A 26,022-nucleotide genomic window follows, 5' to 3' on the forward strand; every position below is an offset into this window, starting at 1 on the left:
CTTTGCCCAACAGGGAAAGCAATCTCTAATCTTTAGTCCACAATTCTGCTTGGCTATATCCTACTCTAATGCATTTTCCTCTCTAGGCATTTGTTTCCAAATCTTTGGTTCCCTTCCCTATTTTCTTCAGTAAATTCAAGCTCCCTCTTGTCTATTTTCTGTACCTATATGTGCAATCATTCCTATTTTCAAACTCCGCTTTCTCCATTTCCATGTTGACTTAAATATTAGAATACTTTCTGCAGATTTATGAGTACAATATTCTTTGTGGTTGTTAAGTAAGTTTCACAATTTAAAATTTATATATTTGTAGTTTTGTGGGTGGTAGGAATATTTTGATGTAAAAAAAAAATTGTATTAAGTCTAAATCGTATCTCTGTGTATAAATATGAATTGTTTTATTCTTCTGTCGTGCATATCAGTTGCTTTTTGTTGTTGCCGCATGGCCTGGGTGGTAACTGAAAGGAGTCTGTGAAATAGCCCATTACCTGGTTAGCAAATTGAAATAAATAAATAAATAAAGCAAGCAAGCATCACATTTTAATAAATAACATGGTAAACATCAATTGGTAGAAAAGAAAAACTAACTGTGATAACAGTTTCCATTGTTAGGATTCTGAGTATACATATATGCTTTCATTTTTAACAAATTTCATATTTTCTTTTGGAATGAAACAAGCTGGAAGATTTTAAAATATTTCTAGAGTACTTTGACAGAAATATTGGGGGAGCAAATGTAACTAAGGGACTGAGACTCTTGAGCTTGAATGTAGGACCTGAATTGCCCAGATGCCCAGACATAGTAAGGACTTACCAAATTTAGTATTATTAGCTCCCCCCAAAAAAAATACTAGAAAAAGTAAATCAAAATCAAAACTAATTGTAATTGAAATATTGAATATTGCAAAGCTGATTAAAAAATAGGGGTTAGAGCTTTAGAAAAGAGGAGCAAATTTCATAGAAATAAATGGAATTTGTGGATATAAGATATGCAGAAAAATATTTTGCAGAAGTGAGGTTTAAGGCAAAGCCCCAATTACACTCCAAGCCCCAATTATCTCTTCCACCATCATGCCTCCAGCTTTTTTTTACTCCTGATGAAAAGTCCTCTGATGTCTGCTTTTATATAAAATTAGATATGCAAAGACATCCATGCAAAAATCATAAACCTTTTAGACTTTTTTCTACCCATTGTTCCTTTGTGAATTGCATTTTCATTCTTTTTCCCTAATTTTACTAACCTACTGATTGATTTCTATAGTTACCAAGCAATATTTTGTATGTACTACTGACTATTCCTTTTTAACAGCAGATGATGTTCTAGATTGAACTTTAAAGTCTACTGGAGCTGATATTTCACTCAGCACTCCCCTATCTCTTTCTTTTTCCTAAACTCTTACTATTGTTATTAACCCTGATAAGGAAGGCAGACTCAAACCTATAGTCCAAGGCAGAATTTGTTTTTGAGGAATGGTTGTAGGTGGCTATCTGATTTAAGGCAAATTTAGAGATGATAGTTAAGAATGAGACTATAGCTGAACCAGGCAGAACTTTGTTGGTAGATTGTTGTATTCATACAAATACCAAGGAAATTCAGAGAGTTAAGATGTTAAAGAATCCAAAACTTATTTTATTTTAAATACTTTGACAGTGTGTGGTAGAGATTTTCTGGAGCACTTTTCTCTCCTGTGCATCATCCTAGGGCCTTCCTTCATAGTGTCCTGGTCTGCCAGCTTCTCTATGCCCCTTGGGCTTACTCTGATAATGCTGAGGCCAGCTATGGAACCTTATTTATTTATTTTACATTTGTTGACCAGGATAGTCCGACTGGATGTATGTCCATTTTCAGCAGAGGCTCGGGGAGAAAAGCTCCACATTAAGACAATTTACGAGACAGAAATCTTGACCATATACAATACAGATAATGTCAGACAGGTAAAACATTTCAAATACAGGAACATTTATATAGTACTGTTACAGTAACATACCAATATACCCAACTAAATAAGTTAAAAATTTTGAGTAAAAGAATTAATAAAACATTTTTTTGAGGCTATCATTGTTTATAACGTTTACCAAACCTTAGGAGGTGAGCTACTACAGTAGGAATTAATAGAGAATATCAGAGCACCTGAAGTAGCATGTTAAAGATAGATAGTAAAGAATGGTCCTGCTAGGGGAGAAAGTGTCAGTCAGGATTTGTGCATGGGCAAAGCCATTGGGCTTTAAGGAAGATTCTTAATTGCTTCTTGAAAAGTGGGGTAGAAGAAAGGGCTGTTAGTTCAGTTGGAAGAGTGTTCCAAGAGTTACCAGTAGAGTTTGAGAACAAGGGGTCTTGAGCACTATGGGCAACTGGAAAGGTTTTAACTTAGGCCTACCTCATTACTTCCCACCTCCCATTGTACTCCTCATGACTGCATCCAAGACGCGGGCATGCAATAAGAGTAAAAGGCATATTACCTCACCTCGGTGACAGCTCAGCCAGGCCCAACACCCCTCCCTGAAATACAAACCACAATGTGACGTCCCCAGTCTCCACCAGGGATCATCATGGGGAATGCCAGTGTATCGGTTCAGCCCTCCCCTGCCACTCTGTCAGATGCCCAAACCAGTATTCAAACCCAGGTCACCTGGGCTGTAGTCAGAGCATTATCCATCTACACTACTAGAGTGGCAATGAAGAGATTTTATCAATAGGTTTGATGGACAGTGTCAAAGAAAGAATGATGGAGAAGCAATATAATGAAAGAAATATTGAGGAGAGCAGAAATGGGGGCACTAAAATAAATACTTATAGAAGACAGAAATAACAGCAGACTTAAATAACAGTTAGACTGCTTTGAAATTCCTTTGTTAAGTGTTAATTAGCTTGGGGGTTTCTGCTAGCATTAAAATCTGTGTTGGTTACATTTCTAGTAATCATTTTAAATCTAGTTGCTGGCTACTGAGACTTGTCTGCATACATCAACTGGACATAAGCTGATTTAAGTATATTTTCTGCACTTATTTAAGATTTGAGTGAGTAAATATTGTGTGTCTTGCATTCAGTAAATATTGTGTGTGTCTCTGAATCTCTGCAGTAGTTGTTAGACTGCTGTGAAATTCCTTTGTTAAGTGTTAATTAACTTGGGGTTTCTGCTAGCATTAAAATCTGTGTTGGTTACATTTGTAGTAATCATTTTAAATTGAGTTGCTGGCTACTGAGACTTGTCTGCATACATCAGCTGGACATAAGCTGATTTAAGTATATTTTCTGCACTTATTTAAGATTTGAGTGAGTAAATATTGTGTGTCTTGCATTCAGTAAATATTGTGTGTGTCTCTGAATCTCTGCAGTAGTTCCCCACCCCCCCCTTCCCTGTTTCTTGTTGTGGTGTTAATCTTGGGTGGCTTTGGAATTGCCTGCCCCTGCTGTAAATCTCGTTTTGCACACTCCTCCTGGACCCATCTCATTCGCTCACTCAACTGAGTACAGTGAGATCATATTTTGATTTTGGATACTCTTACCAGTCCCATCTCCTCTGCAGTGTTCAGAAAGAGCACTTGGGAAGGGCATTCCCCTATAGTATCTTAGTCTGCTCTGTTTCCTCCATCTCAAAAAAAAAAAAAATAAATAAATAAATTTTGCACTTCATTTGCCTTACTGTATTTGTGTTTCTTCCTACTTTATTACCTTATTTTGCTTTTGCCTCTTTCAACATTTTAAAGTGGAACCTGTGTGTTGAGAGACAGCCTTACAAGACTATCTGCAAATATATAGAGCTGAGTATATATTTTCTGTATTATTCTGTATTATAGAGCTAAATTGTTGCTTAGATATCTGTTGTCTTACTGTTCTGCAAATATACAGAGATCAGTATATATTTTTTTGGTTTTATAATTTGCACTCTGATTCCTCACATCTCTGTTGAAACTGGTTTCCCCACCCCCTGTTCTTGGTTGTAGTTTAAATTTGGTAGCTTTTGCAGTGCCCGCCCCACTGTAGATTTGATCTAGGACACTCCCCCAGTCCCATCTCTTTACCGCATTCTACCAAATAAACCCTTTCTGCACTTGCTTTTAGTCCTTTTTAATTTAATTACATTTTTTCAAACTGTGTGTGGACTAATATCGCTACATACTCAAGTGTGCCAGCTTGCACAGCATGTGAATTGTTTTTACTACTGTTTTTGCTACTTTTCTGAAAAAAAAATGTATCTGCTTTTACTGTATTTGTGTTTCTTCCTACTTTATTTTACTTTTGCGTCATCTTAAAAGTACTCAATTGTATTTATTACTGCTTGGTGTATCTCATTCTAAGCCTTTTAGTTTAAGCACTTGGGCTTCAGACCAGTTGTTTTACATTAAGAAGGTTTGTGGTCTGCACTGTGGTGGCAGAACAGGTAGCTTACATCCTTCTAAGTTGGGAACTGCTGATTGAGGGCTCAGTGTCTGTTATTCTAAAAGTGTATTAATTCTGGTTTAAGCACTTGGGCTTCAGGGCAGTTATTTTACATTAGAAGGGTTCGTGGTCTGCACTCTTGTGGGAGGAGAGGCTGGACTCTGCCCTTCTGAGCTGGGAATTTCTGGTTAAAGGCTTATAGTGCCTGCATATTTGAACTGCTTCTTACTGAAATTGGTAAACCTTGTTTGCTGTAGCATAGACTAGATCCAGGCCTGCTGAATCTAGCTTTGTTTGTATAACTTGAGCACTAATCCAGGTATTCTTTAAAGTATTCAATTGTATTTATTACTGCTTGGTAGTAACTTGATTAAAGTGTAGCTATCATTCTAAGTCTTTTGGATTAAGCACTTGGGCTTCAGACCAGTTGTTTTACATTAGGAAGGTTTGTGGCCTGCACTGTGGTGGCAGGACAGGTAGCTTACATCCTTCTAAGTTGGAAACTGCTGATTGAGGGCTCAGTGTCTGTTATTCTAAAAGTGTATTAGTTCTGGTTTAAGCACTTGGGCTTCAGGCCAGTTATTTTACATTAAGAAGGTTCGTGGTCTGCACTCTTGTGGGAGGAGAGGCTGGACTCTGCCCTTCTGAGCTGGGAATTTCTGGTTAAAGGCTTATAGTGCCTGCATATTTGAACTGTTTCTTACTGAAATTGGTACACCTTGTTTGCTGTAGCATAGACTAGATCCAGGCCTGTTTGAATCTAGCTGAAATTGTATGCTTGTTGTTTGTTTGCTTGTTATTTCCCTGAAACACTAATTCCACCTAAAATGTGGCTTTTCAGTGCTTCTGTGGATCCCTAGTGATATCTGCATTGCTTACTGTACTTATTTCCTTGTTTCACTTGAAAGAAAGTTACTGTTTGTCATTTTTGCATTTAAGTTACCTGTAACACATTGCATTTATGTTACCTGGCACTTGCTCACTAAAGCAATTATATAAGTCAGCACTAAAAAATTAAAAGCACTACACCCTCACAAACTCCCCTTGAGTACCTTGTTCCCCATTAGCCCTTTTTTTTCAATTATAAAGGAATTTCCAATACTATTCTAGCATGTCCAAAGGTCAGTTGTCAATCTCCTCTCTGGTCCAGCTGGTGAATCTGGGAATCTTGAGGCAATGTTACAACTGCCTCATGTACACAGACAACCTTCTCCTCCTCCCAACAAATTCCAACACATGTGAGAGATGCAACCATATAGCCATACTGGAGGCTAAGCTCTCTCAACTCAGTACTGGCGAAACCAGTCAAGAGGAGAAGGAAACCACACACACTACAGTTCCAGTCTCACATAGACCTACCACGACAGCAAACCAAACACATAAACTCTCAAAAACATACTCGGAGGCTCTAAATAAAAATCTGCCTAAGCAGCAGAGACCTCCAAAGCAGACACCCAAGCAACCGCTACCCCAAAACAAAACACATGCAACACATAGCTCACAAAGCCAGTGTGCCGAACAGTCACAACCCTTAAGGCTAAACAACACACCTGATACACTTGTAATAGGTGACTCTATCATAAGGCACACTGACGTCCCGCTCACCAGGCTGAACAAGGAGAAGGTCACGGTGAGCTGCCTGTCGGGCGCTAGGATCCGCCACATAACACAAGCACTCAGGTCACTCCAAGGCAAGTACAAATATGACTCAGTCATTAATAATAAATCCACGTACGAAAGCACAGTGAAAAAGAAAACCAGCCAGCAACGCGTACCCTTTTTTTTTTTTCCGCTTTGGTTCACTTCCTCTTAAAACAATTAATTAAAAAATATATATGTACTATCTCAATAACAAACTGTTGTTATTGTCTTTATTAATATACAATTTTTGTCTTTTAAAAAAATTTAATGTTTATATAGCATCATTAAGACCTGGCAATTTGTCAGAATTTAATCTAATCTGCATATTTGTTTCCGTTGTTCCCAGGTAATTCTAAAGTCACCCCTTCTCAAAATCAGACGAACAGTTTAGAAAATAAAATATTTTTAAAAAAGAGGATGAACAAACCCTCTGAATGTTAAAAAAGGCATTATTCTCTAAGGCTATAGGTAGTCATGCCGACATAAAAAGCGGACACATCGAACAGTCATGCAAAAAAAAAAAAGCCGTGGAGCAATCAACATAAAACATCACACCTCCCGTGGAGTTACAAATAGCATAACCATCAACGACCCTAACCTCAAATAAAAATGACATCTATGCATGCCTGTTTTGTTGGTACATAAATTGCTAGACACTTGATTTCTAAACTCCAAAAATCTTTTCAGATTTTTGTGTTCCTGAAAAAAAAAAAAGCTGTTATTTAAAACTTGTTGGCAATAATATCTTTTATCTGTCCCCCCCAGAATGCAACAAAACATAACAAATCACACACTTATATACCAACAGTAATACCATACAAATAGATTATTAAAAACAATTAATTAAAAAACATATCATGTACTATCTCAATAACAAACTAATGTTATTGTCTTTATTAATATGCAATTTTCTGTACTTTAAAAAACATTTAATGTTTATAGCATCATTAAGACCTGGCAATTTGTCAGAATTTAATCTAATCTGCCATATTGTTTCACGTTGTTCCAGGTAATTCTTAAAGTCACCCCTTCTCAAATCAGGACGAACAGTTTCTAATACAGAAAATAAAATATTTTTAAAAAAAGAGGATGAACAAACCTCTGAATGTTTAAAAAGGGCATTATTCTCATCCCTGGTTTTAATGCTATAGAGGTGTTCCCTAATTCTTGTCTTAAGGCATCGGGTAGTCATGCCGACATAAAAAGCCGGACACGCGAACATAAAGCATGTAAACCACTCCCGTGGGTTTACAATCAGCATAACCATCAACCTTATGTCTGTCAATCGTCTCTCTCCTCTAATATATACCCTCCTCAAAATATATATAATAATAAAAAAAAACATATACAATGCCCTGTCTATTTGTTGGTACATAAATTGCTAGACACTTGATTTCTAAACTCAAAATCTTTTTCAGACTAAAACTTGTTCTACCACTAATAATCCTCCAATTGTTGTATAATATCTTTAATCTGTCCCCCATCAGACTCATGTCTAATGAGCATAAAAATGTTATTGTCAAAGGTCTAAAAGACATACAGGTGGTGTCTTATTCATGTTCATGGTATTAATATTATCATTCGATTCTCCTAATAAAACAGGTGGAGTCCCTTCATTACAGTAATGTACTGTCGCTTCTTGTGGCTGGGAGATGAGCCCTCCCTCAGAAAATTTGTATCATACTTAGATACAAGCACACAGTTCTTGAAATTCACCATGAATTTCTTTACTAGACTTGACAGTGGTCTGTTAAACACGTCTGTGTATAGAAAAGGATGTCATAGGAATATTTTAGTGCACAGACGAAGTATGCACCCACTATATGTTTTTAGAAATGTTTTAAAAGGACAATTCATGAGGGTGTCGAGACTTAATCCAGATGAACAATGTTTTCAATCAGGATTGCAGGACCTTAAAGAAAGATTTATAGAGAGAGGTTACAGTGAAACAGACATTAATGAAACAATTACACATGTAGAATCATTAAGATCGAATAGAGCGAGACCATATTTTATGGATCAAACAGATGTACAGAGTGTAGCAACTGTGTCTGCAAATGAATTGAGAGCTACCTTAACGTTCAATCAAGTTAACCTGAGAGTGAAAGGACTTATGGAGAAACACTGGGACATCTTACGTTCAGACAAAGAAATATGTAACATTATAGGACTCAAACCAAATGTTACCTACAGGAATCACCCTAATTTGAAGAGCCTTTTATGTAGACCTAGGCATAGTCCTTATCACAGACAGGAAGTAGAACTAGGTATTAATACAAAGCCATGTGGAAAATGTAATCAGTGTAAATTTATTAACACAGATACAGTATTTATACATCCTACCACTGGCCGTAGTTACTACTTCAATACCAACACGAACTGTGAGAGTAATAACATTGTTTACCTAGCGGTCTGCATTTCCTGTCCCGCTTATTATATCGGGAAGACGAATGCGATGATTAAGGGAACATTGCTATCAGATTAGGATAGGCTCTGACTTGAACGCTTTAGCAAAACATATTAAAATAGCAGGAGCAGAGCATAAGTTCAGTTTTTATGTCATTCAGGAAATTAGACTGGGTTTGAGAGGAGGTGACCTTATTAATCAAACTTTGGAACAAGAGACCAGGTGGATAATCAGATGGCCTGGTCTCAATAAATTAAACACACTAGTAACTATATTGTTGTTATAGATTTTAATGTGTTAAATGCAACCTGTTTTTATATGCATGTTTTCTAACATTATATATCCTTATAGAGTTAGAAACATGCTTTTATTAGGATGAATTATACTCAACATAAGTGCATTTCATTATGTAGTTAGATTACACACCCTGCATATGAAATAGTAGGAAAGGTATTATTTATATATTTCATTAGTTAGGATTTAAATGCTGAGCGTCTGTGTAGAGCTTAGAGTTTTTATGTGGTTTGTAATACGATCTACCATGTGAAGTTGTTTCACAAAGTTTTTAGTTTCATATTCTATTGCAAGTTATGAGGCTTTACTTTTGCTGAATATAGGATTCTTACACTTTACATAAGAATTTTCATTATAAAATAGCATGGTTCATATCATTTTGTTCCAAAATAGAATATATAAATGATCGTGTATTTTGTTTAATAATACACCCTGCATATGAGATAGCAGGAAAGGTATTATGTATACATTTTATTAGTTAGGATCTAAATGCTGAGCGTGTGTGTAGAGCTTAGAGTTTATATGTGGAATGCAATACGATCTACTATGTGAGGTCGTCCCACGAAGCTTTTGTTTTTATATTTTACTGCAAGTTATGAAACTGTACATTCGTTGAATATAGGATTCTTATACTATGCGAAAGAATCTTTTATTATGTAACAGCATGCTACATGTTACCTTGTTAATTAACATGTAGATGTGCGTTTTTAGTAAATAGAATATATAAATGATCGTACATTTTGTATGTTTTACTTTAAACTTTTGAGCGCAATTTCGCTGATTCTGTAACCAATCAGCATTCATGATAGCTCTTTTAAAGAGCTTCATTTTTTGTAATCTTTATCTAAGTCTGAAGAAGCCTGTTGGAAATAAAAGAAATCTTTTATTAAAACAATTTGTTCTGGAATATTTGGAGACTATACAACTTGCTTTTTTGAAGTGAAGACGTTTTATTGCCGTATGGAACAGCGTATATGGTGATTTTGATATTTGTTTTTATTTTATTCACGCTGTTTCCTGCTTCCGTTGGTGTATTTATCTGCTTTTGGACTTTTTATAGTACATGATATGTTTTTTAATTAATTGTTTTTAATAATCTATTTGTATGGTATTACTGTTGGTATATAAGTGTGTGATTTGTTATGTTTTGTTGCATTCTGGTTATGCGCTATTGCTGGCTGGTTTTCTTATTATTAATGACTGACATTTTATGCTCATTAGACATGAGTTCTGATGGGGGACAGATTAAAGATATTATTGCCAACAATTGGAGGATTATTAGTGGTAACAAGGACATTGAACAAGTTTTTTGTTTTCAGGAAGCACAATAATCTGAAAAAGATTTTGGAGTTTAGAAATCAAGTGTCTAGCAATTTATGTACCAACAAAACAGGCATGCATAGATGTCATTTTTGTAACATGTGCAGATATATTTCTGAGGGTCCCTATATTTTGACAGGACACTTAAGGTTGATGGTTATGCTGATTGTAACTCCGAACACCTCTATAGCATTAAAACCAGGGATGAGAATAATGCCCTTTTTAAACATTCAGAGGTTTGTTCATCCTCTTTGTTTAAAAAATTTTTATTTTCTGTATTAGAAACTGAACAATATGGCAGATTATATTAAATTCTGACAAATTTCCAGGTCTTAATGATGCTATAAACATTAAATGTTTTTTAAAGTACAGAAAATTGCATATTAATAAAGACAATAACATTAGTTTGTTATTGAGATAGTACATGATATGTTTTAATTAATTGTTTTAATAATCTATTTGTATGGTATTACTGTTTGTGATTTGTTATGTTTTGTTGCATTCGATTTATTATTAGTGGTTTTTTGGTGCTATTTGAATTTTATGACTCAGTCATTGTCCATGCTGGTGTGAATGACCTGAGACGTACCTCCCTGGACTACATGAAAAGAGACATAGAGGAGCTCACTGAGCATGTAGCCCAGGCCAGTATGACCCTGACCTTGAGTAGCATCTTACTCTCACCAAGAATGATGCCACAATATGAAGACAAGATGATCAATTTCAACAATTGGCTTAAGTATTGGGTCATTCAAAGGGGATCCAATGCCTGTCAGCCTGCAATGACATGCTTGACAAGCCACGATGCTTCGCTAGGGATGGCTTGCACCTGTCACCCCTGGGCTTTCGGATATTAGCAAAGGCTCTTGCTACCCCCATAGTGCCTTTTTTAGGCAAGGCTCAAAAGACAAACCCACCTCCACAGGTATCACAAGAGATAAGAAACTAAGAGTAATGCTACTCAATGCCAGATGTCTAAACCTCAAGATGCACGCACTCAAAACTCTCCTTAGCATGGAGAACATCGATATCTGTGCAGTAACAGAAACCTGGTTCAAGGCTCCCGAGAGCACCCCAGCACTACCAGGTTATACCTCATTCCATGCTTTTCGGCCCCAAAACTTGGACCAAACCACAAAAGGAGGGAGAGTATCAATATTTGTCAAAGATACCCACACCTCCAGGTTGGTGGCACAGCACGAAGCATCAGAGACTATCCATGTGCAACTAACAGTGGGTAAAACTGCCTTCCAGTTTATAGCCTGCTACAGACCACCCTCCCAAACCCAGGAACCCCACTCGGCCTTCCTGAGAACACTGAAAAATATGAAGGTCTCTCCAAACACCATTATATTGGGCGACTTCAACTACCAAAATATAGACTGGGAGCATTACTCTAGCTCCAACACCCTAGCCCAAAGGTTCCTAGAATTTATAAACTCAAATGCTATGGAACAACTTGTTACTACTCCCACAAGAAGGGAAAACATACTGGACCTGATCATCACCAACATGGGGACTCTATGCTCCAGACCAGAAGTGTATCCCTCATTGGGAAGATCAGACCATAAACTAATCTCACTGGATATTCACATCCCGATTCCACCCCCTGCCCTGAAAACCACAGTGAAAAACTTCTCTAATACAAATTTCACACTCCTCAAAACCGAGGTGGAATCCTTCAAAGCCCCCGGGCCTGTGGAAAATACGGCCCAGACCACAGAATCCTCTATAAACGCATTCTATGAACACCTTCAGGAATGCATGGATCATGCAATCCCAAATAAAACCAAGACCCTATCCTCCAAAGGCAGACGTCCTGTCTGGTGGACCCCAGCCATAAACAAACTATACAATAGAAGAAGGAAGCTACTACATGACAGAGCAAAATCCCAAAAAGGGAAGGCATTTCTGATCAGTATTAGCAAAAAACTACGGGCACTCATAAAATTGTCTAAGGCCAGCTTTGAGTGAAAAATTGCACAGGACACTAAGGATAATCACAAGGCTTTCTTTAGTTATGTTAGGAACCTGTGTGGGAATTCCCAGATATCCTCAGAATTAGTCCACAATGACAAAAAATACACCGAACCCAAAGACATTGCCAACATCCTAGCTGACAGGTTCAGCGCAAACTCCCCCCCCTCCCCACCAAAAGGGCAAATATCTATCCAAGCAGAGTGCTGCCCTCCTGACATCTCAGATGCTCAGGTAAGAGCTGCCCTCTCCAAAAAAACACAGCATCAATGGGACCAGACGGTGTCCCGGGCTGCGTTTTACATGAACTCCAAGAAGAGCTAAATCCAAACATAAAACTACTGTTCAATCTCAGCCTTACTACAGGATATGTACCCAAAGAGTGGCGTACAGCAACAGTGGTCCCTCTCCACAAAGGTGGTGCCTCAACGGATCCTGGAAACTATCACCCCATAAGCCTGACTAGCTTGGTCTGCAAAACTATGGAAAGGATCATCATGGACCTCATAAATAAAGATATTGGGGACCTACAGACACTGGATCCTACCCAGTTCGGCTTTGTTAAGGGCAGATCCTGCCTCTTAAATCTGGTTGATTTCTTTGAAACAGTCACCAAGGCCATTGACGAGGGGAAGGTGGTCCACACAGCCTACCTGGACCTCGCAAAAGCCTTCGATACAATACTCCACTGGGACATTATAGATAAGCTCACCAGCTTAAATATAAATCCCTATGTCACTAGATGGGTTGCAAACTGGCTCAAGGACAGAACCCACATGGTTAGAATTGCTGGAGCCATGTCAGACTCCAAACCAGTTACAAGTGGCATCCCACAAGGCTCAGTCCTGGGAACTCTCTTGTTCGGTATATATTTCTCGGAGGTACAGGCCAACACAGAAGGACTGTGGCTGACCAAGTTTGCAGATGACTGCAAACTGGGCGCCATAATCGACACTCCAGCTGACACAAGCATCCTCCAAAAGGGCCTCATAGAAACAGACAACTGGTGCCAGAGCCATGGCCTCAAGCTAAATGCCAAAAAGTGTATAGTCATCCCCTTTGGCAAAAACAAAGTGCCCACAAATTACCACATAGGTGGTAATCCATTAAGTACAGAAGAAGTAATTAGGGACCTGGGGACCCAAGTTGATAGCAATCTCTCATTTGACAACCATGTGGCCAAAGTGGTTAGAAAAACATTTTATATAGCCCACCTAATCATGAAGGGATTCACATCTAGATCAGGGAGGTCATCGTGCCTCTTTACTCATCCCTCATCAGGCCCATAATTGAGTACACTGCCCCTTTTGGGATGTACCTTACCAGACACCTGCAGCAACTGGAAAGACCCCAAAAGTACCTCACCAAGAGGATCAAAGGGCTCAAACAGATGCCATATGCTGCCTGGTTAAAGAAACTCCAGCTCTACTCAGTGGCATACCACCTGCTCAGAGGCGATCTGTGCCTGACGTATAAAGCCATGTCCAACCCGGAATTAATGGACATGCTGCACCTCAGAAAATCCAAATCCCATTGAGCTACGCGCTCGAGAGACTTGAACCTCAGCACTGAAATAAATAGGACATGCTGGATGGACAGATTCATAACCCAGAGGCTCCCTTCACTCTGGAATAAAATCCCAGTCCAGGTTAGGCAGAGTCCCTCATTGACTCTCTTCAAGAGGAATCTTGATGAGTGGATGGGAGATCGTAGGTTTACCCCAGGTATCACTTCTGTGTCACTGTTAGACAGAGGTACAGTATACTAACCGCGAAAAAGGGCATAGCAAAATTAATTTAAAATGGGTGGCGAAAGCCAAACACACTCTGGCTAGGCTTATAAATGCCCTAGGGCAGATAGCCTAGTATGAACCTATGAACCTATAAGGACAAAAATCAACTATTTCCTGTGCTCAAATTATTTATAATATAAGGCTACACTATGCTATAATGGTGGAATTTCCAGACTGTAAGGCAACTGCATGAAAGATGGGAAGCCAAAATATAAAAAGAATGATAGCATAGGGTACATTTAGAATTAACACAAGATATAAACGTGTATGTTAACAGACATTGGAAAAACCATAACAACATGTAATTTTATTATGAAAACTTAAATGAATGATGGGTAGCTTAAACAGAAAATGAGAAATGAGAATATTTATGGTTATGGACAAAAGATGGAAAGTTAAGGATGGAAGCATACAATAGACGAAAGGTCTGGATGATGAAGGACCAAGAAGGGAAATGTTATATTCGATACTATTAACTAAAAAGAGAGTTGAATAAATACAATAAGGGACCAATAAATTAATAACTTAGAAACCAAAAAATACAGTGTGGCAGGAAAAAGGAGGACTTTACTCCAATGTTAGTAGGAATTCTACAGAAACAGAATACCTCTATTGAAAAGTTGAAACATGAGCACAAGAGGTGTATGGATTAAGATAGGAAAAAAATGAATAGGAACTAGATGAAGAATGGAGACCCATGAGGAAAAAGGACAAACACTGACAATCAAGACTGAGGGAAAATAAGCATCTGCTTGATATTCTTTGAGCTCTTAGAACCATTTAATAAGACATCTGGTGAAGCAAAAGCAGGAAGAGGTAGCCAAGGCTGAATATTCAGGCTATAAAATATCTAGAGAAATGGGGGTGTCACACTTCAAGTATGGACAGAAACATCTTGGAGATCTCTGAAGAAAAGGTAACAATTGAGGGTCCTGCTGACTACTTGTGTGAACTACCTTTTTAGGGAATGAGTGGCACATTCAACTCCTGTGCCAATACGGGAAGAGTCTGAACTTCTTGAGCTCCAAGAAGAACTGAACCCTCACATTAAGTCACTGTTCAAACTTAGCCTTACTACAGGATATGTACCCAAAGAATGGCATACAGCTACAGTGGTCCCACTCCACAAAGGTGGTGCCACAACGGACCGTGGAAACTATCGCCCCATAAGCCTGACTAGTCTGGTCTGTAAAGCTATGGAGCGTATTATCATGGAACTCATAAACAAAGACATTGGGAGCCTCCAGACACTGGACCCTACCCAATTCGGCTTTGGTAAGGGCAGATCTTGCCTCTTAAACCTAGTTGATTTCTTTGAAACAGTTACCAAAGCCATAGATGAGGGCAAGGTAGTCCACACAGCCTACCTGGACCTTGCAAAAGCCTTCGACACAATACCCCACTCGGGCATCATAAATAAGCTTACCAGCTTAAATATCAACCCCTATATCACAAGATGGGTTGCAATCTGGCTCAGAGATAGAATCCACATGGTCAGAATCGCAGGTGCCATGTCCAAATCCAAACCAGTTACAAGTGGCGTCCCACAGAGCTCAGTTCTGGGACCTCTTTTGTTTGGTATATACTTCTCTGAGGTTCAGGCTAACACAGGGGGGTTATGGCTGACAAAGTTCGCAGATGACTGCAAACTGGGGGCCATAATTGAATCTCCAGCTGACACAAGCATTCTCCAAAAAGGTCTCACAGAGACGGATGCTTGGTGCCAGAACCACGGCCTCAAGCTAAATGCTAAAAAGTGCATAGTCATCTCCTTTGGGAAAAACAAGGTGCCCACAAATTACCACATAGGTGGTAATCCATTAAGTACGGAAAAAGTAATTAGAGATTTGAGGACCAACGTAGATAGTAATCTCTCCTTTGATAATCACATTGCCAAAGTGGTTAGAAAGACCTTCTATATAGCCCACCTTATCACGAAAGGGTTCGCATCTTGATCAAGAGAGGTCATTGTGCCCCTCTACTCATCAGTCATCAGGCCCATAATTGAATACAATGCCCCTTTTGGGATGTACCTTACCCGACACCTGCAGCAACTGGAGAGACCCCAAAACTACCTCACCAAGAGGATCATGGGCTGCAAACAGATGTCCTATGCAGCTCGACTAAAGAAACTCCAGCTCTACTCAGTTGCTTACCGCCTACTCAGAGGCGATCTATGCCTGACGTACAAAGCCATGTCAAACCCAGAATTAATGGACATGCTCCACCTCAAAAAATCCAAGTCCCTTAGAGCTACACGCTCCAGGGACCTAAACCTCAGCACAAAAATAAATAGGACATGCTGGAGGGACAGATTCATTTCCCAGAGGCTCCCCTCACTCTGGAATAGAATCCCAATTCATGTTAGACATAGCTCCTCGCTGACCCTCTTCAAGCGAAATTTGGATGTGTGGATGGGAAATCGCAAATTCACCCCTGGGATCTCTTCTGTGTCCCTGCTAGACAGAGGCACAGTAAACTAATCTTAAAAGGGTACCTTCTGTGACCTACTTTACAGAGGCACAGTAGGCTAATCTAATAGGGAGGCGGAAGCCAAATACACTCTGGCTAGGCTTATAAATGCCCTAGGGCAGATAGCCTAGTATCTACATATGAACCTATGAACCTATACCTCACAACGGGATAGCAGATAAAAAAACCCTGACCTAGCTGACCTTCAGGCAAATCATCTAAGTTTTACAACGACACAGTGGAAATATCAAAATTTGGGTATAGCCAGACAGAATATAACCAGGCTTGTGGGGAAGTTACCTAACACAAATTACCCTACTTCCTATCTCTAGTTTGAGTTACAAAATTACATATTATTTAGGTAACTAAGGAAAAAGAGAAAGTAATGCATCGCCTGCTAGTATTCGGACACTTTAGTAGCCTGATGGGGGCACATAAGTATGGAAAATACTGAGGCAAGGCTTTTAGCCAGATTCTATTGGCCTGACATAATCAGTGACATTGAAAATATATGTTTAGAATGCCCTGAATGTCAGAAAACAGCTCCAAACCCTGACTTCAACAATCATCTCATTCTCATGCCTGTAATAATTGCACATTTCCAGTGGATTGTAATGGATATTGTGGGGTCATTGATTGTCCAGTAATGGATTCCAGTACAGATATTATTAACCATAGATTATGCAACCAACTATCCATAAATAATAACACTCAGAAAAAACAACATCAAAGTCATAGTAAAGTAGCTGTTTCTGCTATTGCCCAGAGCAGGGATTCTGAAACAGATAATTACTGATTAGAGAATCCCATTTATGTACAAAATTATGCATCATCTGCATCAAAGGTTTGAGGTAAAACAACTCAGGACCTCAACTTTCATCTTGAAAGATGCAAGGGTGTCTCTGTTTTTCATGTGTAACAGCAATTTCTTTCCAGATATAGGGTAAGCATGTGGTAATAAATCTGCCCCCAATGTATTTTATTTAAATGTCGGTAGAGATGTAAATTCTTAGTTCAAGTGGTTGTGGATTTGCTTATCCTAAGGGCACAAAATAGAAGACATAGCTCTCCATGCATGAGTCTATATGAGGCAGAGTATACTGATAAGGTGTCAAGCCTGCCTAGATAGCTCAGGATTTTAGACTGCTAATCTTTTTAGTAATGAGCCTCTGGTGTCTTTCTAGCTGTGCAACACATCTGGATAGCTATGTACCAAAGGGGTCATTGCACTCTATATTTATTTTCATCAGGATACGTATGAGTGACAATTTATTTTTCCCTAAATGAAATGCCTTTAGATATCCTTTGAATTAGATATTAGAATGCTCTGATTGGCCAAAGAAGAGGAAATTGTCAATCAAGGAACCAAGATCCCCAACTGTCGTGTCAGCTTGGAGATGGATAGTGGCTATATTTTAAGTTGTAAATGAGGGTTAGTCAACAAATGTGACAATTCTGTACAATTTGTGCACATTAACTTGTTTTTTTCTGTGCATCATTGGTTTGTAAGGCTTAGTTCTTGCTACAATTATTCTGTATAAGTGGATAACTTAACAACAATACCAAGGTTACCGTCATCAGCCAATTTATTTCACCATAGTTCTCCATTTACAGATTGGATGCCAGAGAAATAAATTCCAAAAAAGGAGAGGCCCCAGTAATCTTAGTTTCCTTCTTGCTATATGACGTAGGACATCCTACCATAACTACATGGGTTTTATCTTCCAACTAGTTTGTTATCCACTTTACCAAATAAGAGTCTGCATTTAGGTCTTTGAAATTATGCACAATATAGCAGGCAAGATTCTGTCAAAAGTCATGCCTAGCTCCAGATATGCTGTATGGAATTAATGACCACTATCCACATATTCCTTGAAATTTTTAAAGAAGTTTACTAAATTAAATACACATGACAGGTTTGACACCATTTATTAGGCATACAGAAAAGTTACTTGGGCCCATCAAAGTGATATTTATACCTGCTGAGAGTGTAGATAGAACATGTTCCTTAATGGTCTTCAGTATGTAAGGGATGCAGGGATCTATGATAATTCAGTGACTGTTTTCTTGGGTAAAGCTAGTCCTAAATTTGTCTCCAAGTATATTTGCTATGTCTTTGTTGTTAGAGTTGGTTGTGCCATTTTGGATTAGTTCATAATTTTGCTTGGTGCTATGTCTTAATGTTCTGATGTAATTAAATATATATCTGTAATTATTCATGATTTCATATGCAAGCTTCATTTCATGTTTTGCTTTGATCATATTGATAATAGTAATAGTGTGGATAGACTTAGATTTGTTATAAGACTTTAGAAGTTTTTGTTGTTATAGAGTTTAGTTATACTGGTGGACCAACAAGGTGGTTTCTTTTTTAAATGTGCAATAATATTTAGTTTTCTTGTGGATTGCTAGGCCTATGCAGGTTTGATCAGTGGAAGTAGAACTCAATTTTGTAAGTAGCAGCTTAAGCTGCATGGCTGCTGGTGAAATTGCAAATGAATTTCAAGAGCTCAACACTATTTTACTAAGTTTATCTTTCTCAAGATGATAAATTCATAATTGTTCACCATGGGAGTGACTGAAAATTTATAGGAGAAGATCACAAATTTGTGCTGAGATTTAACCAAAGATAGAGATACTAGGACAAGGCCTAGACTGACCCTACACCTAATTATCTAGTTTCTGCTTAATCCAGGGAATTATTTATTACTTTCAGCATACACCGTTTTTGAGGTATAAATACATCAGTTTATCAGTGAATAATTGTAATTACTCATCATAAAGTATTTTTGTTACAGGCAGAGTACATTCACAAAATCTTTTGTAGTCATATAGGGGCATGGAAAGTGTTTTATAGTATGAAATAAACTGAAACTGAAAGTTTATATTTTTAGGGTAAGTTGGAATTCAGTAAGCTAAGTTTGTGGGTCTTGCAAGAATTTGCCTCAAGGTGACATAGTTGCAGGCAAATATGAAACACTCCTACAGATTCCCTCCAGAATAGTTATTAGGGAGAATGGGAAGAATTGGGATCAGCTCATACCTATCTCCTGTTTGTCATCTGAGAAGTACCCAAGTTTCAACAGGTTTAAGTCATTTTGAACTCCTATATGAAAGGTGTTGTTAGACATTACCAAAGAGACATGGAAAGAAGAGAAATTCCCATTTAAAAGTATTACATTAGTGAGGATTCAAAGATGGCTGCCGTTCTGTGAACACTGCTGAACTGCAGCTCTCCATTTAACCTGAGAAATTCAAAACCCTGAGTTGATAACACGAGGTTTTTAACATCAAATCTTCGAGAAATAATTTTATCTTCACTTAATTATCCTATATTAAGGAGAAGAAATGGATAAAAAGGAATATATTTCACTGGATTGCAATAGATTAGCTGGCTCTGCAGAGAGAAGTAAACAAAGGGACCGTGTGCTTTCTATACTGTAAGGATTTGTGTACTAACAGGATGTCTAAAGAAGTTAAAAGTATGGAGACAACTATGACTAAAACCAAACTTTCGGAATTACAATCACCTGAAAAAGATGCGATTTCCAAAAGGCAAAGAATTACCCAAATGCAGGAACAACAGAAAACAGGCATTAAAGCTAAACCTGATCAGCCTTTAAATATGGAAGACATCAAAAGAGCTTTGCTGCCTATTCAAGAAGCACTGAAAGAACTGACTAATCAAATACAGTCATTTGGAAGTACATGTACTCAGTTGCTGGAAAGAATGGATAAGACGGAAGCTAGAATTTCGGAAAATGCAGACAAAATAACTTTACTGGAAAAAAAAAAACAAATCTACATGATCTGGATATACAGGCTATGCAAAACAAGCTTACAGACTTAGAAGCAAGATCCAGAAGAAACAATGTTATCATCAGAGGGATTCCAGAATCTATCCAGTATAATGAGCTAATTCCATCCATACTACAAATATTTGCAGTGCTATTAAATAACTCTGAGGGGATGAAACAGATTGTTATTGAAAGAGCACACAGAGCTTTAAGAGAGGTACAAGCATCTAACTTTCCGAGACCTGTATATGCTAAAATTCTCAACTATCAAGATGTAAGTAAAATACTTATAACTGCAAAACAAGCTGGTGGTTATATTATGTGGAAAAATAATAAAATATCTTTTGTCACAAGATTTGCCTATGCAGGTCAGACAGGCAAGACAGGCTTTGTCTCCTTACTGCAAATTCCTCATTAATAAACAAATTAAGTTTCAAATGAAATACCCTAATGTGCTTATTTTTACAATGGATGGAATCAAATATTCTGTTTCTATGAAAAATGAGGCTAAAACTGTGTTTCTTAAAGTTTTCAAGGCTTTACCTGCATCAGAGACTTGAACTGAACCTTCGTTGAGACTGGCAGGCTGCTGAGATGGGATCCATTATCTACTGTGTCTCCAGGTCTGTGTAATCCTTTGTTTTCATGTGAAAAGCTGCAGGCCCCTTTCAAAGTAATAAAACTGTTTGTTTTCCTTATCTGGATTACCTGCGCTCATTTTCCAATGTTTTATGGCTTAAACGAACTGTTTTCGATGAGGAGGAAGACAGGAAATGCCTAAAATGCTGTCGAGGGGTCGAATTCGATGTGACACTTCCGGGTGTCCGTCTGTTAAAGTGGTCCCCCATCACGAATATTTCATAGTGTTTCCTGCCTTGGGAATCCAAAGGGAACTGTTTAAACACTACTTTTGCTTATTTAACAGTGAAAAAATGTGATGTTTGGTAAATTAAACACATAGGCACACTTGTTATGCTTTCCTAATAACTGTTACTTAAAATCTTGTAATTATAGTAGTTACAGAGGGTGCAGGGATATTATTATGTTAGTACAATGTAGTTGTCATTATAGTTATTAATGTACTGTGTATAGAGGGTACTATATTTTACTTTAGTTAGTTAGTAGTCTGTTTTATTATTAAATTAGGTTAAATTGAATTTATAAGTAAGGATATTACTAAGCGTTTTTTTATTTATTTAAAGGTATTTTTTTTTCTCTCTCTCTCATGCGGACTATGTATGATAGCTAATCTCAGTATAGGAAAAGGAAAAAATTCCCTTTTTTTTAAATAGATTTTATATGTACTGTCTTATTATATGTGCAGTTTGAATTGTTTAAATAATAGGTAACCATAGAGTTGTAGTTCATGGCAGTGTTCGTTAGGGAATGCTTAGTTTAGGCTTTGTCATAAGTAAGGTAGAGTGTATAGGTCTTAACTATGGAACACATTTTAAACTATATAATGTAGTGTTTTATATTTGTTTTTTTTCTGTATACCTTAGGTATTACATGTTATATAAGACCTATATTTATCCTGGTCCGGGGTTAGAGTGGGTAAGCACTGAGGTAGGACGGGATATAAGAATTGCTTCCACTGTATGTATGACTTTGAAATTATTGTATCTGTTTACCTATGTTTTCCCTCCAAACCTTTTACTGTAGAGCCAACCTTTGAAATGTGGGAATTAGATTCATGGAATGTTAAAGGGCTCCAGAACTTGAAGAAGAGGAAACTATTGTTTCATGTATTGTTGCAGGCTAGGGTGTGGTTTATTTTACTCCAAGAAACTCATTTAATGAATAATCAATGGGCGGATATTAAAAAAAAGAAATGGATCAGAGAGGTAATAACATTGGAAGGTAAGTCAAATAGTGTGGGGGTAGCTATAATTATTAAAGATCAATATAAAGAGAAGATTTTGGACTTTAATTCAGATAAAGATGGGAGATGGTGTTATGTCACCCCCTCGTCTACTCTATTTGATAAACCTATAGTACTTTTTAATACTTATGCCCCATGTAATAACCAACAAATATTTATAACATCATTATATTCTATTTTAACGCAATTCGATAGACACTATATAATTATGGGAGGTGACTGGAATGCTTACCAAAATCCGAAGTTGGATAGATCTTGTCCACAAAGAGCATTTAATAAGCATGCTGTATTAGCACTGAATGATTTAAAAGAAGATTTTCAATTATATGACCCATTTCACTATTTAAATAATGATAATAGTACTAATAATTTTACTTTTTATTCCCCATGTCACAAAATGTGGTCCAGAATAGATTTTTTTCTGATTTCAAGATCATTGATTAACTTAGACCCTACTGTTGTTACACATGCCAGATACCTATCAGATCACTCAAAAATTTCGCTGAGTTTCGCTAAAGAAGTAAAAGATATCTTACGACAAAGAGGGTATAATTGGTCTCTGAATCCAAACTTGCTAAATAAGGACGACATATTACAAGAAATTTCAAACTACCTTAAAGATTTACTGGGTGGTTTAAATAAACATCAGAATGCCCCAGATATTGAATGGGCTGCAGTTAAAGCTCAAATAAGAGGGGTCCTTTTGAAAAATGCCTCTTATTATAAAAAAAATATTAAATAAAGACATTCAAAACTTGGAATCCAAAATTAAACTACTCGATCAAGAGCTAATGTTAAACTTTAATGAGCAAACAGAGAAAGAGTTGCTTAAATGTCAAAGGGATCTCTTCTTAATTCAAAACTCTAGAGTAACATTTCAAGATTATAAGACTCTAGTTAAGTATGCTAATCATGCTCAAATGCCATCGAGAGTGCTGACTAGGATCATTAATCAATCAAAAACAAATGGAAAAATTTCAGAAATACAACTTAATAATAAGATATATCGTAAAACTGCAGATATTATTGATATCTTTGAGAAAATATATACTAATATTTATGAGGGGCAGAAGGATATATCCTCTAATACAGTTTATGAACAATTTTTACACCTGATTAAGTTTCCAAAAATAGGAGAGGATTTTCAAAATGATTTGGTTAAACCGATATCAGAAGAAGAAATAATATATATAATTGAGCATATGAAACCAAAGAAATCACCAGGTCCTGATGGGTTGACAGTGGAGTTTTACAAGAAGTTTGCAGAGTCTATTGTTTAGATACTTTCAGGTATGTTTAACTATATAATTAGGAATAAAATTCATGATCCTCATCTTAATGCTTCTAAAACTATTCTTATACATAAAGTTAACTCAGATCCCCAGAATCCAGATAATTATAGACCGATATCATTAATTAGACATGAAAATTTTAACCTCAATTATAGCATTTAGATTGAAGAAAATCATGATTCATATAATATCTAAAGAACAGGCTGGATTTATGACAGGTAGACAAACAAGTGATAATACACTTTCATTACATACCATGATAGCGCATACAAAGCAAAATAATCTGAATATATATGCTCTTATAATAGATGCACAGAAGGCCTTTGATAGGGTAGACACAAATTTTCTGTTTTATCTCTTACCTTATTTTAATATATCCCCGGAATTTGTTCATATTTTACAAATTTTATATAGTAATCCTTATACTACACTGTATATTAACAGAAGTTTTTCCAAAAGAATACAGATTAGGTCGGGAACGAGACAGGGTTGTCCTTTGTCCCCTTTACTATTTAATATTTATCTTGAACCCTTGTTCTTATATATTAAGCAGAAGGTTTATCATAATGTCCCAATAATGTATGGAACTAAACTATTAATGGCAGCTTTTGCTGATGATCTGAATATTTATTGTGCATCTCCAATATCAGACACCGAGAAGATATTGAAAGCAGTTAATGATTTTTCAGAGGTTTCTAACTATAAAATTAATTTGGGGAAAACCAATATATTCCCTTTAAAGACACCTAAACCTTTCTCATTATTACCTTTAGTGGGGCAGGTAACATTCAAAGATAATATTAAATACCTTGGTGTTGTGTTTTCCACAGATAATAACGATTTCTATAATAATAACATTAAAATAGTTTGGGAACAAATAGTTTCTGATTTTGTGAGATGGAAAAATTTGCACTTGCCAGTATTAGCAAAAGTTTCTATTATAAAAATGAATGTATTGCCACGGTTACTGTATATTTTAGGTCAGCCCATTTATCTCTTTCAAGAACATTTTTTAAACAAATTCATAAAGATTTGGCTAAATTTATTTGGGAGCCAAAGAAAACTAGGGTATCTTATGACAAATTAATGACCCCAAAAAGTAAAGGAGGTCTGGAGCTGCCTAATTTTGAAACGTATTATCTGATTGTGAATTCTAATAGGATTTTAAGAATGGCCAATCATGAGATAACTAGTACTAAGTGGACACCAACTTGGCTAATCCTGAACTATCAATATGTTTTAAAGTTGAACATTAATCCTAAAGCAATGCCCTTTCTAAGTAAAGATATTCTGAAGGTATATGGGATTGTGGAACACATTAAAATTGAAATATTATCTTTACAGAGTCTATTTCAATCATTGGATTTACTTCAGCATATGATGGTCTTTCAGCCCTTTCACAGGAACCCAAATGTAAAGCTGAACAACCAATTAATTGATCTAAAGAAGTTTCCATTAATTGTGAATTTAACTATGATCGATATATATAAACATCTGGATCGATCGCCCAACCAAATAAGACAAGAATTCAATTTACCTAAAAATTACCTGATTATTCTTAGACAAATTAGAGAATTTACTATAAGTTACCTACAAAACTTTAAACTGGATGACGAGACTATAAATAAATGCTCTGAGGTGTGGCAAGCTCTCCAACAGGATATTAAATGTATAACAGCTATGAATAAATGAATTAAAGAACTTAAATTTCAAGGTAAAGTTTTGTTATCAAATTAATGGGAAGAGAAAATATTATTGACAGATAAAAGTAATATGTTAAAGGCAATTGAATTGACTATTAAATCAACTTTTCTTCAAAAACTGTTATATACACAGCTGATGATTTGGAATAATGCATACTATACACGCCTTGCCCTGCATAAATTTAATTCTAAAAACTCTGCAACATGTCCATACTGTAAAACTCAACCGGCTGATCTTCTTCATATGTTCTGGAGCTGTAAGTGTGTATACAAACTGTGGAATTCCCTTAAAATTCAACTTCAGAAAGTGGGCTACCAAAGTACAACACTGTCTTGGAAATTTATGATTTTGCATATTCCCCTGAAGGAACTTACCAGATCACAGAGTATAGTTCATATTAATATTTTCTTACTAATGAAGCTTTATATAGCTTCAAATTGGCTAGACCCAACTAATACATCATGGCAAAATTTCAGAGTGTTGGCGACAAAACATATACTAGCTCATAAACTACTTTTAAATTCACATATTAAGGGTATCAATAATCCGAAAATTTGGGAACAGATATTTAATATTATAGTAGCATAAAACTTTTGAATTGAAGATAGTAATAATCATTGCTATATTTGGAGAGAAATGTCTAATCAAACTGTTCAATATTGGAAATTTTCTAATTATTCCTGTGTTTTTCTTATATTTCTAATGTCTTATATGGAAGCATTCTTGTAAATATTGTATATTGTTTGGTGTGATTGTTACAGTGTTAGTTAATAGTTTGTATTTTATAATTTTGTATGAAAAGTATATAACAATAAAGATTTATTATGGAAAAAAAAAGTATTACATTACTATAAGGGAAAGATTAAAGGCAGTGCCACCCATAATATGAGAGTATACGGAAAAGGAACAAGCATGTATACAACATACCTAAAGCACAGGTTGAATAGAGAGTTACAGGATGGGGATCAAGTTCCCTTTACAAAGAACAAGCTTTAGCAAAGTGGCAGGGACCCTTTATGGTCACAAAGAAACTACTTGATGTGATTTACAAAGCTAGACAGAT

The sequence above is a fragment of the Protopterus annectens genome, chromosome 10.part0 (assembly GCF_019279795.1).
Source record: "Protopterus annectens isolate FY-2018-M chromosome 10.part0, PAN1.0, whole genome shotgun sequence".
NCBI classification, from domain to species: Eukaryota; Metazoa; Chordata; order Ceratodontiformes; family Protopteridae; genus Protopterus; species Protopterus annectens.